The sequence below is a fragment of the Zea mays genome, chromosome 7 (assembly GCF_902167145.1).
Source record: "Zea mays cultivar B73 chromosome 7, Zm-B73-REFERENCE-NAM-5.0, whole genome shotgun sequence".
Classification (NCBI taxonomy): Eukaryota; Viridiplantae; Streptophyta; class Magnoliopsida; order Poales; family Poaceae; genus Zea; species Zea mays.
The window spans coordinates 95,972,126-95,987,994 of record NC_050102.1 but is presented as its reverse complement, the minus strand read 5'-3'; the positions used below and the strand labels follow the sequence as shown (position 1 = coordinate 95,987,994).

Sequence of the window (15,869 nt, the reverse complement as noted above, 5' to 3'; positions counted from 1 at the left end):
GGGTGCCTCATCCTGCGGTGCTGCCTGCTCCTGCTGAGCATGCCTTCCTCCTCTGCGCCTGTTTTCTGACATCTGTAGAATGCAATCACACATCAAAACTGATCTTGTAACTTGCAGCATAAGAAAAGAGTACAGAATCCTTCCACAATACCAAACAGATGAACATCTTCACTGACTTCCAACATAGGCAAACACCACTTCTCAGATAAAGAGAAAAGTGGAATAAAAGGCTTTCTCAACTAGATAACTAACTTCATTAACACTTAACAGGTAAACCAAGGTGCAGGGGATGCCCACACTCTGGTGACAGTCATTACAAAGATCCAAATCCAACATAGTTCATCATGACAAACATAAAAGCACAAGATAAGCAAACTACCATGTCTAACTAAGACTAACTAATAGTAAGACCGAGACTAAGACTAAGACTAAAACTTCTATATTAAGCATTTATTGCAGGACCTAACACTAACGATCTATGGTTCTAAATTTATCTTGGTCCTGCAGTCGGGGTCGCCATAAGCCTGGTGTCCACGCCGAGGTGAGCGGTGCGGGTGCTGAGTCCCGATAGGAGCGGGGGAGCCATCCTCCAGGTGACGACGCTCCGCGCGCTCAGCCCGCAGCTAGGCGATCTCAACACGAGCCCTACTCAGCTCGTCTAATGCATGGTCTAGCTCCATGTTTAGCACGGTGGCTAGGTTGACTGTGCTGCTCAACCTAGTATTGTCCTCACCAACATGTGAGACAATCACGCCTCCTGTGCTGCCAGATGAACGACGGGGGTAATACTTCAGGTTGAGACCGTCGGCTACCCCGTCGAGCACTGAGCAGTAGTGCAAAAGCGCACGTCGTGCGGCATCTTGCATGGCCGCCTCAGCTGAGTCCCGCTCAGAGATAGAGTAGTGCTCTGAGCAGACCTCCGCACCCCAGAGACTGTTCTCCGGACGGCGCATCAAGCAGGTCACCTCCTAGCGGTTCGGGTAGACCCCGCGACTCTGCTGGAAGACCACACAGCGATACTCGATGGACCAAGTACACCGGTCGAGTGCCTGGCATAGCAGGGTGTTGAGCGCGTCGTGGAAGTGACACCCGTGAGCGGCGTCGCGAGTGATGGGTCGAGCAATTCATCCTTCCGGCTCCTGGTCGGCTGAAAGGTCGGTGCTGAAGCTCGAGCTGCCGTCGCCACCTCCATCATCAGGGTCTCCTCCAGCAGATACTCCAGCAGCTGGGGCGCTTAGTGGTGGTGCAGGGGGCGCCTCCAGTGGGAGCACAGGGGAGCAGCTCCTCACAGACTTTATCTCCTGCTGAAGCGATAAAGAAGAGCCCTGCTGCTCCAGCTCCTGTCGTCGACGTTCTTGCTCCTCGTGCAGGTGGTGGTGTAGCCTCTCCAAGTGGCTAGACTAACCAGTCACTGGACGACGAAGCGGACGCTCAGCGAGACGAGAGGGCAAGAAGGGGATGACGGACTTCCGTGCAGTGTGTCTAAGACGAGCCATCTACAAAAGACACCGTAAGCATAAGAGTGAGAACATAACTAATATGACCAGCAAGTAATAAACCATAAATAAAATGAGGAATTAGAATAAACAAAAAGATTTTTAGCAAGGTATAATATATAGTAGAACATAGGTTTGGTCGATATGACCAACTTTTGAAAGGATATCAAAGTCAAGGTGATAATAGGGGTCTATAATCCTTAGAACGACCATTCTACTCTAGGTTAGCAGTCCTACAGTCAGCACGACTTTGATACCACCTATGTCACACCCGGTTTTAGAAGGCAAACCGAATGCGAACCATGTATGTGCCAGGATCAGCAATTCACGTACACAATAGTTACATAACTGGACATCATCACACAGTGCTCAAATAATAACATAAAAGAAAAATAATAGTCGATTACATCATATGTCTGAGACATCCACATAGTCTTTACAATAATCAAAGTGCGGAAAAGAAACGTAGATACACGCGGCCTTCACAGGCAGCCGACTGGGGGTTGCCGCTAACCCACGCCTAGAACTTGTTGTAATCTTGGAACTCCTGGAAGTCTTCTTCCACGGCTCCATCTTCTCCTGAGTAGTGGTTGCAATGCGGACAATCTGGGGAAGGGGGGGGTTTGGTGTGTAGAGCAAGGGTGAGTACACATCAACATACTCAGCAAGTATCCTGTTTGGCTGTAGTGGACTAGCTTTATGCGGGGATAAGTCAAGCAGTTGCTTTTAGTTGGTCAGATTATTATTACTAGTAGAGAAAGCCAAGTTTTAGAATTAACCCACGTTATTAACCCAAATGTACCCTTTCCAAGTTTTACAATTAACCCACGTTATTAACCCAAATGTATCACTACGTAGCCTTTACAAAGATTCCCCGGGGCTAGCCGCCCGTTAGGTTTCTTAAATGCACCACACCCCTCCCCAAGGGGCGAACCAACCTTGGCAGAGCGAGCCGCATACACTGAGCCCCATTAACGGCACGACGACTAAGCGAACTACATCACAGTTCCTCTAATTATTCAGCTAAGGGCGTCCCATTCCACCCTCATGGTTGCACTATTTTCCCGGGCGGTCATCCAACGAATAGGTCCTTTCGGAGAGGCACTCGAGAAACCGCTCGAGTCCCCTTAATTGACACAAGTATATCATAAATAAGAAGGAAAACAACGTATCATAGATAAATCTCATCATGTTCATTGATTAATGTTAAGCACTAGCATACAGCTAAACCATAATAATCCAACCTAAATAGGTAAGCAAGGACATGGATAACAAAAGCTAGTCAATCCTTAAGTATAAACTGTGTAAATGCAGAAAGTGAATTATATAATTCTATAAGACATAGATGGGTCAAGGGACACTTGCCTCCACCAACCAGCTGCTGCTCAGGGGCTTCTCCTAAGAGTTCTTCGGACTCCTCAACCAGACCGTTATCTATGCAAGCGCAAACATACATCCATATCTCAAATCAGAAAGTAAACAGTACACCATACAAAGAGATGAATCCAATAATCATACACCCGACATATGGCTAGCGCTTACGACCGTATGGGTAGTAAGAATAACATAACCATTATTATGATCGACAACCCATTATACTCATGCTAAGTGAAAGAATGAACTTAACCACTTAATTTCATGTAGTTATACTAACCGATACTCAATGTAGGTGCAAATATAGTTATCATCTAATCATAATTAATTCCACGTTTAGTTAACATGTCGCTTCCTGACACAGTTCAATTAGTACTAGCACTTTTAAATAATGAGAAGTATCGCCGCGCGACAATTTGCACACAAATAAAAGTGAACGCGCGTGACGTTATGCGTCGCATGGGTGAGCGAGCGAGTTGCCACATTAGCCGTGGGCCATAGCCGCGCCGGGGGCACTGGCCGTGAGCCACACAGGGGCCGGAACGCGTCGGGCTGGGGCCACGCCGCGCGCCACGAGCAGGCCGCGCCGCGCCGAGCTACACGCACGGACGCGCACCGCAAGCAGCATGCCGAACCGCGCCAGGCAGCAGGGGCTGCGGGCGCACCACGCCGAGGCCACGTCGTGGATGCGAGAAGCGAGCGCGCCACGTCTGGGGTCGCGTCACGCCGCGGACGCGAGTAGGCCGCGCGCGCTGGGGCCGAGCCGTGGCAGAGCACGTCGCGCCGGGGCGAGCCAAGGCCGTGGGCCGCACCAGCAAGGGAGGGAGGGGGCCGGGGCGGGCGCGCCGCGGTGCGGGGAGGGGGGCAGGCGAGCCCTGGTGGGGCTGCGCGCGCCAGGGCCGGGCGCCGCGCGAAGGGCGTCCACGCCGGGGCCGACCGCGAGCGGGTGTGCCACGCCGGGGCAGCACGCCGAGCGGTCCGCGCTGGGCCGCGTCGGGAAGAGTGAGGGGGAGGGCTGCACGGGACACTAGGGCCACGGGACGCTAGGGCCACGGGCCGTGTGCCATGGCCGAGCTCCGGCCGTGCCGAGCCGCGAGCCATCCGACTGCGCGCTAGGGAAACCAGGGAGGGGAAGGACGAGGGAGGAGAGGGAGGCGAGGCTCACCATGGGACAGGGGCCGAGCGGATGGACGCGACGGCAGCGATTCTGGGCGACGAGAGCGATGGGGATAGGAGAAAGAAACATCGTGGGGGAGAGGGAGATGAACAGGGGACGACTTCGGGGCTTACAGGCGGGCCCCACATGCAACGACGGCGGCTGCGAAAACCGCCACCCGCACCGGCCGGGCGAGCGCGCCGCGCCCACGCGCTGGCGGCTTGGCCGCGCCGAGTTGGGCCGCCGTGGCTCTGGCCCAAGACGCGAAGGAGAATGGGGGAAAGGGGGAAGCAGGCCGCGGGGGGGGGGGGGGGGGGGGACGGTGGCTGGGCCGTGGGGCGTCTCGCCGACCCACAACAAGAGGGGGGGAGAGAAGGAGGGGGGCAGGTGGGCCGCGCCGCGAGGGCCCAAAATAAAAGCCAGGGCTTCAACTTGGGCCGAAAAGCCAGCAGGAAAAAAGGGGGGGGGGGGTTTGAGGTTTTTCCTATTTTCCATATAGCTCCAAACTCTTAATAAATGAATACCTCACGAAGGCCAAGCGAATACACACAAAGGAAAAGATGCGTGGCTCGGCATGATGCAACAACCAAAGGGAAAATCCACTTCTAGGATTTATTAATATACGACATAGAGTTAACTCTCTTTAGAATTTTGAGAATGGGTAAGGTGTAGTGAAAAGAAATGGGAAAAGAGAGGTAACACCCGAATTTGGCGAGTGATGAAGAAAGAAAAATTTAACTCTAAAATTCGGGGCGTTACATTATCGCTGTTGTTAAACCATTGAATGTGATAAGGATGGGGATGCTCTTGTGTGGTCAAGGCAAGCTTCTTGACTACCTCAACGTTCACCAAGTTGTTGTAGCTACCACCGTCAATGATGGTATGTACACAGCAGTCCTTGACGATGAGGAACATGTTGAAGAGGTTGTGGCGCTGTCTGTTGTCGTCGTCACTAGCCGTGGCACTCAAAGCTCGTTGCACAATCAAGGCCTTATAGGTCTCGGTCGCTGTTGTATCAAGAACCTCTTCATCACCATCATGTCTCTGCAATGTTAGCTCCAACAGTATCTTCATCTTCAACATCAGAAGCACTAACATACCCACCATCACTAGTAGCAATGTATGCCCGTTTGTGAAAGGGAAATGTACCCTTGGGACATTTCTATAAGATTTTGGTGATTAAGTGCTCCACACAAATGTTTTGAGTAATATTTGTGCCAAAGACTTAAGAAGTGCAAATCAAGAGTAAAGGTATGTTTCTAAGACTTAGTACATTGTTTTGGAGACTAATGTATTGTGTCTAAGTGCTAGAAACAGGAAAAGATCAATTTGGAAAAGACTTGGCTGAGCAGCCAAGACTCTGCGCAGTCTGGGTGCACCGGACAGTGTCCGGTGCGCCAGGCTAGCGTTTGTCAAGTGGCTGCTCTCGGGACTTCGTCGGCGGCGTACGGCTATAAATCACCGGACTGTCCGGTGGTGCACCGGACTGTCCGGTGAGCCAACAGTCAGCCGGGGCAACGGTCGGCCGCGTAATCCACACGCGACGCGTGGCAGAGCCAACGGTCAAAAGGGGGCACCGGACTGTCCGGTGTGCACCGGACAATGTCCGGTGCGCCAACGGCTATGAATCTCCAATGGTCGGCTTCGCCAAAGAAGGAAAGAAATCCGCACCGGACTGTCCGGTGCGCCAGGCGACAGAAGGCAAGAATTGCCTTCCTGGAATGCTCTCAACGGCTCCTAGCTGCCTTGGGGCTATAAATGAGGCCCCTAGGCGCATGGAGGACAACACCAAGCATTCTCTAAGCATTCCTAAGCACCAAGACTCCAATTCCGCGCATTCAATTCTTTGTGATAGCAACTAGAGCTCCATTTGAGTAGAGAACTCTTTGGGTTGTGTTGTGAGCTCGAGTTGTGACTTGTGTGCTTGTTTGTGCTCTGATTTTGTGTCTTGTGTGCCTTGCTCATCCCAGCCTTACTTCCGTGCTTCTTTGTGATCATCAAAGTGTAAGGGCGAGAGGCTCCAAGTTTTGGAGATTCCTCGCAAGCGGGACATAGTAAACAAAGCAAAACACCGTGGTATTCAAGTTGGTCTTTGGACCGCTTGAGAGGGGTTGATTGCAACCCTCGTCCGTTGGGACGCCACAACGTGGAGTAGGCAAGTGTTAGACTTGGCCGAACCACGGGATAAACCACTGTGCCTATCTGTGTTGATCTTCTTGTGGTTATCGTGTCTTGCAAGAACTCCTCTCTAGCCACTTGGCTTTATTGTGCTAACTCCTAATCAAGTTTTGTGGCATTAAGTTTCAGTTTTTACAGGATCACCTATTCACCCCCCTCTAGGTGCTCTCAATTGGTATCGGAGCCGTTCTCTTCACGTAAGGGACTAATCGCCCGAAGAGATGGATCCTAAGGGCAAGGGGATGGTGGTCAATGATAAGGAGAAGGAGTCCTTCGTCAATGATCCAAAAGATGACAAGCCTACTGATTCGGGCTCGAGCCACAAAAGAAAAGACGGGAAGAAGAAGAAAACAAGGCGCATCAAGGAGATCGTCTACTACGACGACAGCGATGAGTCCTCTTCTTCCCAAAAGGACGACGACAACTATGAGAAAAAGAAAACAGTCAATTCAAACTTTTCTTTTGATTATTCTCGTATTCCGCAAAGTACAAATGCTCATTTACTCTCCATTCCACTTGGTAAACCTCCTCACTTTGATGGAGAGGACTACGGATTTTGGAGTCACAAAATGCATAGTCACTTGTTCTCTCTCCATCCAAGCATATGGGAGATAGTAGAGAGTGGAATGCAATTTGATAGTACTGATAGTCCCATATTTATCAATGAGCAAATTCACAAAAAATGCACAAGCTACTACTGTTCTTCTAGCATCATTGTGCAGGGATGAATACCATAAAGTGAGTGGCTTGGATAACGCCAAGCAGATCTGGGACACCCTCAAGATCTCACATGAGGGGAACGATGTCACCATGCTCACCAAGATGGAGTTGGTGGAGGGCAAACTTGGGAGATTCGCAATGATCAGGGGAGAAGAGCCAACCAAAACGTACAACCGGCTCAAGACCCTCGTCAACAAAATAAGAAGCTATGGAAGCACGCGATGGACGGATCACGACGTTGTCCGCCTAATGCTAAGGTCCTTCACTGTCCTTGATCCACATCTTGTAAACAATATTCGTGAAAATCCTAGGTACACCAAGATGTCGCCCGAAGAAATACTTGGAAAGTTCATAAGCGGGTGGATGATGATCAAGGAGGCAAGATACGTCGATGATGCATTGAATGGCCCAATCCACGAGCCTCAAACCGTGGCTCTCAAAGCAACGAGGAGCAAGGAGGCGCTACCTAGCAAGGTGGCGCAAGTTGAGGCGGTCGGGCTTAACGAAGAAGAAATGGCCCTCATCATCAAGCGTTTCAAGACAGCACTAAAGGGTCGCAAGGAGCATCCAAACAAGAACAAGACGAAGGGGAAGCGCTCATGCTTCAAATGTGGTAAGATTGGTCATTTTATCGCTAATTGTCCCGATAATGATAGTGACCAGGAACAAGAGAAGAAGAGGGAAAAGAAGAAGGCTAAGAGCGAGGCACACCTTGGAAAGGAGTGGGACTCGAATTGTTCGTCATCCTACTCCGACAACGAAGGACTCGCCGCCTCGGCCTTCAACAAATCGTCCCTCTTCCCCAACGAGCATCACACTTGCCTCATGGCAAAGGAGAAGAAGGTAAACACTCGAAAGACTACTTATACTTCTTCTAGTGATGATGAATCTAGCGATGATGAAATAGACTATGCTAGTTTGTTCAAGGGCTTAGATAGAGCTAAGATTGATAAGATCAATGAGTTGATTGATGCCTTGAATGATAAGAATAGATTATTAGAAAAGCAAGAGGACCTTTTATATGAAGAGCATGATAAATTTGTTAGTGCGCAAAATTCTCTTGCTCTAGAAGTTAAACGGAATGAAATGCTTTCATGTGAATTGTCTACATGCCATGAATCTATCTCTAGCCTAAAAAGTGTTAATGATGATTTGAATGCTAAGTTAGAAATAGCTAGTAAATCAACCTCTCGTGAAGAACATGTTATGATTTGCAATAGGTGCAAAGATTTTAATGTTGATGCTTGTAGTGAACACCTAGTTTGAATTTCTAAACTAAATGATGAAGTGGCTAGTCTTAATGCTCAACTTAAGACTAGCAAAAATGATTTTGATAAACTAAAATTTGCAAGGGATGCCTACACGGTTGGTAGACACCCCTCAATTAAGGATGGGCTTGGTTTCAAGAGGGAAGCCAAGAACTTAACAAGTCATAAGGCTCCCATTCCCGCCAAGGAGAAAGGGAAGGCCCCTATGGCAAATAGTGTTCAAAAGAACCATGTCTTCATGTACCATGATAGGAGACATTCTAGGGATGTTCATTATAATAGAAGTTATAATGCTTTTGCTTCACATGCCATGATTGCTTCAAGTTCCTCTAATGTGAATTGTAGAAATGTGCCTAGGAAAAATGTTGTTCATACTCCTAGGAAAGTATGTAATGAATCTACCACTGTATTTCTTGCATGCAATACTAGATTTGTTCTTTCATGCAAAAATAAAAAGGTGATTGCTAAGAAGGTGGGAGCCAAATGCAAGGGAGACAAGACTTGCATTTGGGTCCCTAAGGCTATTGTTACTAACCTTGTAGGACCCAACAAGAGTTGGGTACCTAAGACCCAAGCCTAATTTGCCTTGCAGGTTTATGCATCCGGGGGCTCAAGCTGGATTATCGACAGCGGATGCACAAACCATATGACGGGGGAGAAGAAGATGTTCTCTTCCTACGTCAAGAACAAGGATTCCCAAGATTCAATCATATTCGGTGATGGGAACCAAGGCAAGGTGAAAGGACTAGGAAAAATTGCTATTTCATTCGAGCACTCTATTTCTAATGTATTCTTAGTTGAGTCGCTTGGATATAACTTATTGTCTGTAAGTCAGCTTTGTAATATGGGATACAATTGCTTATTCACAAACGTAGATGTGTCTGTCTTTAGAAGGAGTGATGGTTCATTAGCTTTTAAGGGTGTATTAGACGACAAACTCTACTTAGTTGATTTTGCAAAAGAGGAGGCCGGTCTAGATGCATGCTTAATTGCTAAGACTAGCATGGGCTGGCTGTGGCATCGCCGCTTAGCACATGTGGGAATGAAGACCCTTCACAAACTTCTAAAGGGAGAACACATGATAGGTCTAACAAATGTAACCTTCGAAAAAGATAGACCTTGTGCAGCTTGTCAAGCAGGTAAACAAGTGGGAAGCTCTCATCATACCAAAAATGTGATGACCACATCAAGACCCTTGGAGTTGCTTCATATGGACCTCTTCGGACCCGTTGCTTCATATGGTCTTGTTATAGTTGATGATTTTTCCCGCTTCACTTGGGTATTCTTTTTGCAGGATAAGATTGAAACCCAAGGGACCCTCAAGCGCTTCTTAAGGAGAGCTCAAAATGATTTTGAGCTCAAAGTGAAGAAGATAAGGAGCGACAACGGGTCCGAGTTCAAGAACCTTCAAGTGGAGGAGTACCTTGAGGAGGAAGGGATCAAGCACGAGTTCTTCGCTCCCTACACACCACAGCAAAACGGTGTGGTAGAGAGGAAGAACAGGACGGTCATTGATATGGCGAGGACAATGCTTGGAGAATTCAAGACACCCGAGCGGTTTTGGTCGGAAGCCGTGAACACGGCTTGCCACGCCATAAACCGGGTCTATCTTCATCGCCTCCTCAAGAAGACTTCGTATGAGCTTCTAACTGGTAACAAACCCAATGTTTCATACTTTCGTGTATTTGGGAGTAAATGCTACATTCTAGTGAAGAAAGGTAGAAATTCTAAGTTTGCTCCCAAAGCAGTAGAAGGGTTTTTGTTAGGTTATGATTCAAATACAAAGGCGTATAGAGTCTTCAACAAATCATCAGGTTTGGTTGAAGTCTCTAGCGACGTTGTATTTGATGAGACTAATGGCTCTCCAAGAGAGCAAGTTGTTGATCTTGATGATGTAGATGAAGAAGACATTCCAACGGCCGCAATACGCACCATGGCGATTGGAGATGTGCGGCCACAAGAACAAAAGGAGCAAGATCAACCTTCTTCCTCAACAATGGTGCATCCCCCAACTCAAGACGATGAACAGGTTCATCAAGAGGAGGCATGTGATCAAGGGGGAGCACACGATGATCATGTAATGGAGGAAGAAGCACAACAGGCCCCTCCAACCCAAGTTCGAGCAACGATTCAAAGGAATCATCGTGTCGACCAAATATTGGGTGACATTAGCAAGGGAGTAACTACTCGTTCTAGATTAGTTAATTTCTGTGAGCATTACTCCTTTGTCTCTTCTATTGAGCCTTTCAGGGTAGAAGAGGCCTTGCTAGATCCGGACTGGGTGTTGGCCATGTAGGAAGAGCTCAACAACTTCAAGCGAAATGAAGTTTGGACACTGGTGCCTCGTCCCAAGCAAAATGTTGTGGGAACCAAGTAGGTGTTTCGCAACAAACAAGACGAGTACGGGGTGGTGACAAGGAACAAGGCGAGACTTGTGGCAAAAGGTTATGCCCAAGTCGCAGGTTTGGACATTGAGGAGACTTTTGCTCCTGTGGCTAGGCTAGAGTCAATTCGTATTTTGTCAGCCTATGCCGCTCACCATTCTTTCAGGTTGTTCCAAATGGATGTGAAGAGCGCTTTCCTCAACGGGCCAATCAAGGAGGAGGTGTACGTGGAGCAACCCCCTGGCTTCGAGGATGAACGGTACCCCGACCACGTGTGTAAGCTCTCTAAGGCGCTCTATGGACTTAAGCAAGCCCCAAGAGAATGGTATGAATGCCTTAGAGACTTTTTACTTGCTAATGCTTTCAAGGTTAGGAAAGCCGATCCAACTTTATTCACTAAGACTTGTGATGGTGATCTTTTTGTGTGCCAAATTTATGTCAATGACATAATATTTGGTTCTACTAATCAAAAGTCTTGTGAAGAGTTTAGCAGGGTGATGACACAGAAATTCGAGATGTCGATGATGGGCGAGTTGAACTACTTCCTTGGATTCCAAGTGAAGCAACTCAAGGACGGCACCTTCATCTCCCAAACAAAGTACACGCAAGACTTGCTAAAGCGGTTTGGGATGAAGGACGCCAAGCCTGCAAAGACTCCAATCACTACAAGAAACTAATAAATGTTCGTGGGTTAATTTAAGAACGTGGGTACCGACGTTCTTAATTGAGTTATGTTCGTGGGTTAATTTAAGAACGTGGGTACCCACGTTCTTATATTAAATTCGTGGGCTCGCGGTAAAACCGTCGAACTTATCGTATTAGGAACGTGAGTACCCACGTTCTTAACTTAAATTCGTGGGCCACGTGGACACCGTCGAACTTAACCAAAAACCTAAATCTCTCCCACCCCGCGCGTCTATCTTCTTTTCCCTACCTGCCTCGCCGCCAGCCCGCCGCTACTTGCCCGCCGCCACCCCGCGTCCACTTGAACGCCTCACCGCGCGCCTGGGCAGGGTGGTACCGCGCGGTGCTCGCCATCAAGCGCCGCTGCGGCGAGCACCTTGACCAGCAGCCGAGGAGCCCCTTTCTCGGCATGCCCAAGTCCTTCCCCGGCGTCAAGCCGGAGTTCTGGGACGGGATGTGGTCCCGCCTCGCCGCCCTTCGACCCAACGGGTCCATTTCGCGCTGGTTCCTAGCCGACCTCCCTACCGTGCTTGTAGTGGGCGACTCGGTGTTCATCCATGGGGGGTTCCTCGAGGCCAACGTCGATTACGGCCTGGAGCGGATCAATGCGGATCAACGCGGATCAACGTCTCCATGGCGCGTGCGCTGCCATCTCTAGGGAGTACGACATCCCATCTCCTCCTTTTTCTTGAAGTGTGGATGTATTGCTATCTTACTATGATGTTTTGACCAATGCTTCCGAAAAGGTTTGTCGGAAGTAAGCCAAAATTGATACAAATTAAACAATGAATGAATGTGTGTATGTGTCTAAACTGCGTAGTCCGTCGTGGATTTTGGAACTTCCGACAGAAGTTCCTTCGGTGCGTATGGTGGATTCTGCGCCGATTTTGGGTTTTTTTTTGTTCGGGCTGCTGTGGGTTTATTCTCCAGTCACTTTTATCTGATGGCGAGATGTTAGATTGAGTTCTGATGGGTACCCTAGTACGCGGGTGTTCTTTTATTTACTGTCAAGTATGCTCCTCCTCGTTATTTCTAGGGGTCTGCTCCGGTGTTTTGGTGATGTTGTTGCTGAGTTTTGGGGCAATAAATATATCGCCATATTGATTGTTCAGCCTGGTAATTCGTTTATATGCGCTCTACTGTAACCTATGCTTTGCAGTCTGATTAGCAGCCATCTGAGAACTTGAGACGTGATTATTGCTCTCTTTGCTTGCTGTAACAGAGTTTTTTCTTCTTCCCTACAAGCATATTTCTTTGTTTTGGAATATTTGTTCAAATTCCCCCACCCTGGTCTCTTCCAAGCGAGTGGTTTCTAAGCCCTCACTATTCTTTTTTTATATGAACTAACTATTCTAGACTGTAAACATGTGTGGCACTGTCGGTTTACCGATTAGAAATTTTTGGTGGCTTTGGTGGTTCACAGGCAATTTCATTCAATAGGTCTAATCTGGTGAAGGCTAAAAGTTTTAGTTCAGATTGGGATGGTTTCAGTTTCTGATTCGGAATTGGTGTGCCATACTAAAGCTTTTCCTTGGTTTTGTTGATATGATATGAAGTTGCATTTAGGGTAACTTGTTCTAGTCTTAGGGTAGATACTTTGGCCTTATCCTGCCACGTTGCATATGATAAACTTTAGTGACTGTATATTGTCAAATTTGTTGATTTGAATTGTTTGCATTCGTAGGTGGTATAGTCATTCCACTTTTCCCTGCACTTTTAATCTGTAATAATATCTCGAACACGCGAGAACTGCGTATCATTATATTAACAGGAGAAATAACGGTCCAAAATAGACTAAGAACAAAAACAATCCTCTCAAGGAGGCCACCAAAGAAAGTATAAAAGTGGGCCATAACTAAAGAAAAAAACTACCACAAACTACAAAGACAAGTATCTAAGCTGAGAGCAGGGAAAGCCCCTTGGCTCCGGCCATGCTCCAAGCCACAATCTCCTCTCCAGCCAGAACCAAGGCCTGGAAGTTTTCCATTAAAGATGCAATCGTTTCTATGCTTCCAAATGGCCCACGCGACCAGGAGGACGAGGGAGTTCAGGCCATTCTTAACAGAACCGCCCACCGAGCTAACAGCCTGCTTCGAAAAAAGAAGTCGACTATAGCGGGGCAATGGCAGCAAGGCCCAATCTCTGCAGCAGGATGAACCAAAATTGTTGTGCGAAAACACAATTTACCAGCAAATGATGGATAATAATGAGTCATCTGTTAGATCTGCCTTCTGACATGCCATGATTTTCTTTATAAATCTCACCAGTTAACAATGATAAATAGAAATAAAAAGATCGATCCTGGGGATTTTGAGTCTTGCCTTTTATTTTTATGTTGCACAGGATTTTTGAGCTAAGTTTTCCCCCTGAGATAACGTGATTTTTTCATAACAATTCAATTGAAGCCTTCCGTTCAGAAAGACAATTTAATCCTGACCTTTCTTATTAATTTAAACTTATAAAACAATGAATTTTTCCACTGGCCAATCATTCAATTGAAGCTTCTTCTACGATCCAGCCATCCGCGACTACTTCAAAGTCTACCTCAAGGTCAGCTCAGCCCCCCATCAATCTCGGTTCAAAATGCATTTCAGAGTCAGCTTGCTTGGAAGCGACTTGTAGCACTGGGTTCTCGTGCACCAAAAGCATCTCCATTTTTTAGTAAGGTTGCTTGTGCCATTGGCTTGGCTGTGAGTAGGTCTAATATAGCTCCTTGTCGCTTTTATTGCGGGAGAGGTAATGCTAGCTCAGAAGACATCTGCAGATGGAGAATACTACCCAATACGTACCATGCTAAATGCTACTGGTAATGTATTTTTAGAATAAGCATCCTCATTCATGATTACCATTTGAACAACTGAAGAAATTAGTACCATGCAAAATCTGGATTATATGCTGTAAATATCATAGAGTCTTCAATATTTTATTTATGCATCAAAATGGTACTTTTTGCTGCTTTGTACTGGAAAATAATTGCTATAAGATATTACTAATTCTGGACTAAAGATTGTGAGCTTGCCGATAAAGTTTCTGTTGCAAACATACCTGTTGCAGGCTTTGCAGCATATTTATTCATAGGTACTGATTTAAGTGCTTGTATTTGAATTTCCTCACACCATTATAATTCTGGGCCATATTTAGAATTTCCTCACACCAGTATAACTCTGGCTACACCATTGCGGCCACTTAGATCTGAATTGAGACTCTTTATCTATAGCTCTTAAAATATACATAATGTCATCTGCTGGTAGCCCGCGGTGCCCTTTAGACCTTAATGGGGTAGCTTTGTTCCTTTACCTGCTAGGGACGTTGCAATAAACAGGAAGTGGATTATGGAGTGGTGCGCAAGAATGCATGTACACGTGTAGGCTTTACATGGCTCTGCTAATTAGCTCAACTGAGACGAACAGCCGGGGTTGCTGATGTCCTATTATATTGCCACAGCTGTTTGCTCCTTTGCCAAGTTTATATACGATGTTATAACCTTTTTGGCTAGAAGGACAATTGGTTGTTTTCTTTATCATTTGCCCCTCTCTAGAAATTGTTACATGTAGCATTTCCTGTCCAATAATGATTTGCCTCCTGTCACTTAGCTTTACCAGATCGGACTTCTGATTCCACGTCACTATCAACAACCAGCTAGCTGTATCACTACTTAACTACTGCGTTCTTTCTGTGGTGGCAACAAGTATGTCTAGGGAATTCTAGTTCTTGGTAGCAGGGTGGGAGTGTTGGAGTAGGATTTTTTATTCATTGCCTTGGAACTAATAATCTGTTCGTTTTAAGGGTTTCTTCAATCGAATCTTATATAGTGCTTATATTTTGGTTGAGTGGTTTATCTTAAAAAACCTTTCTTTTCCGCTGGGTTGTAATCATCCTTGGATAATGTGCAGATGGAGAGGGTTTGTGAGAACACGGTGTCTGTTGAGCTCAAGCAAACTAAGCCGAACAACTTTGTCCCGTTCATCCGGTCAGGGGAGTGGTCTGATATTGGAGGTCGCGATTACATGGAAGATGCCCATGTGTGCATCTCTGATCTGGCGAAGAATTTTGGCTCTAACTCAGCAGATGATGAAGTCATCTCCTTCTACGGGGTAATTATCTGTTCACTCTTGAATATCCAATCCATTCTTCGACAAGGAAATCATGTCCTTTGGTTCTTCTGAAGCTATATCTCCCTTTGTTGTAAATTCTAATGCACTACTCATGCTAGATTACATTAGTAATTTGCTTTAGATGAAAATGCAATGCAAATGTCATAATTGGATACTTAGCATCCTGAAATTTTGCCCTGGCAGACTAGTATCGTGCTCATTTTATGTGTCGTCCACTTTGGTCACCTCGCCATAATCTAATATTAGAAGCCTTTATTATAAAACATTCACATTTTTTGCATGCCCTCACTCAAAATAACAATATTCCATCTTGGTTTTGATGTTTTTGCTTGGGTGATTCATATGTTGACTATTGAGTCACTCGTAAGTAGTAAGTCCCAACCGTAGTGTCTTTATAGACGAACCTTAATAATTCCAAACAGGGCCTATTTAGCATTTTCAAGTTCTCGGTTTTATTTTGTAACAGATTCCAGGTTTCCAGCACTCAGTACCAC

The 15,869-nt window shown here is 46.7% G+C and overlaps 1 pseudogene; it reads right to left on the bottom strand.

Annotated features, from left to right (window-relative positions):
- LOC118473027 (uncharacterized) overlaps window positions 1–15,869 on the bottom strand; it is a 101,355-nt pseudogene that overhangs the window by 29,622 nt on the left and 55,864 nt on the right.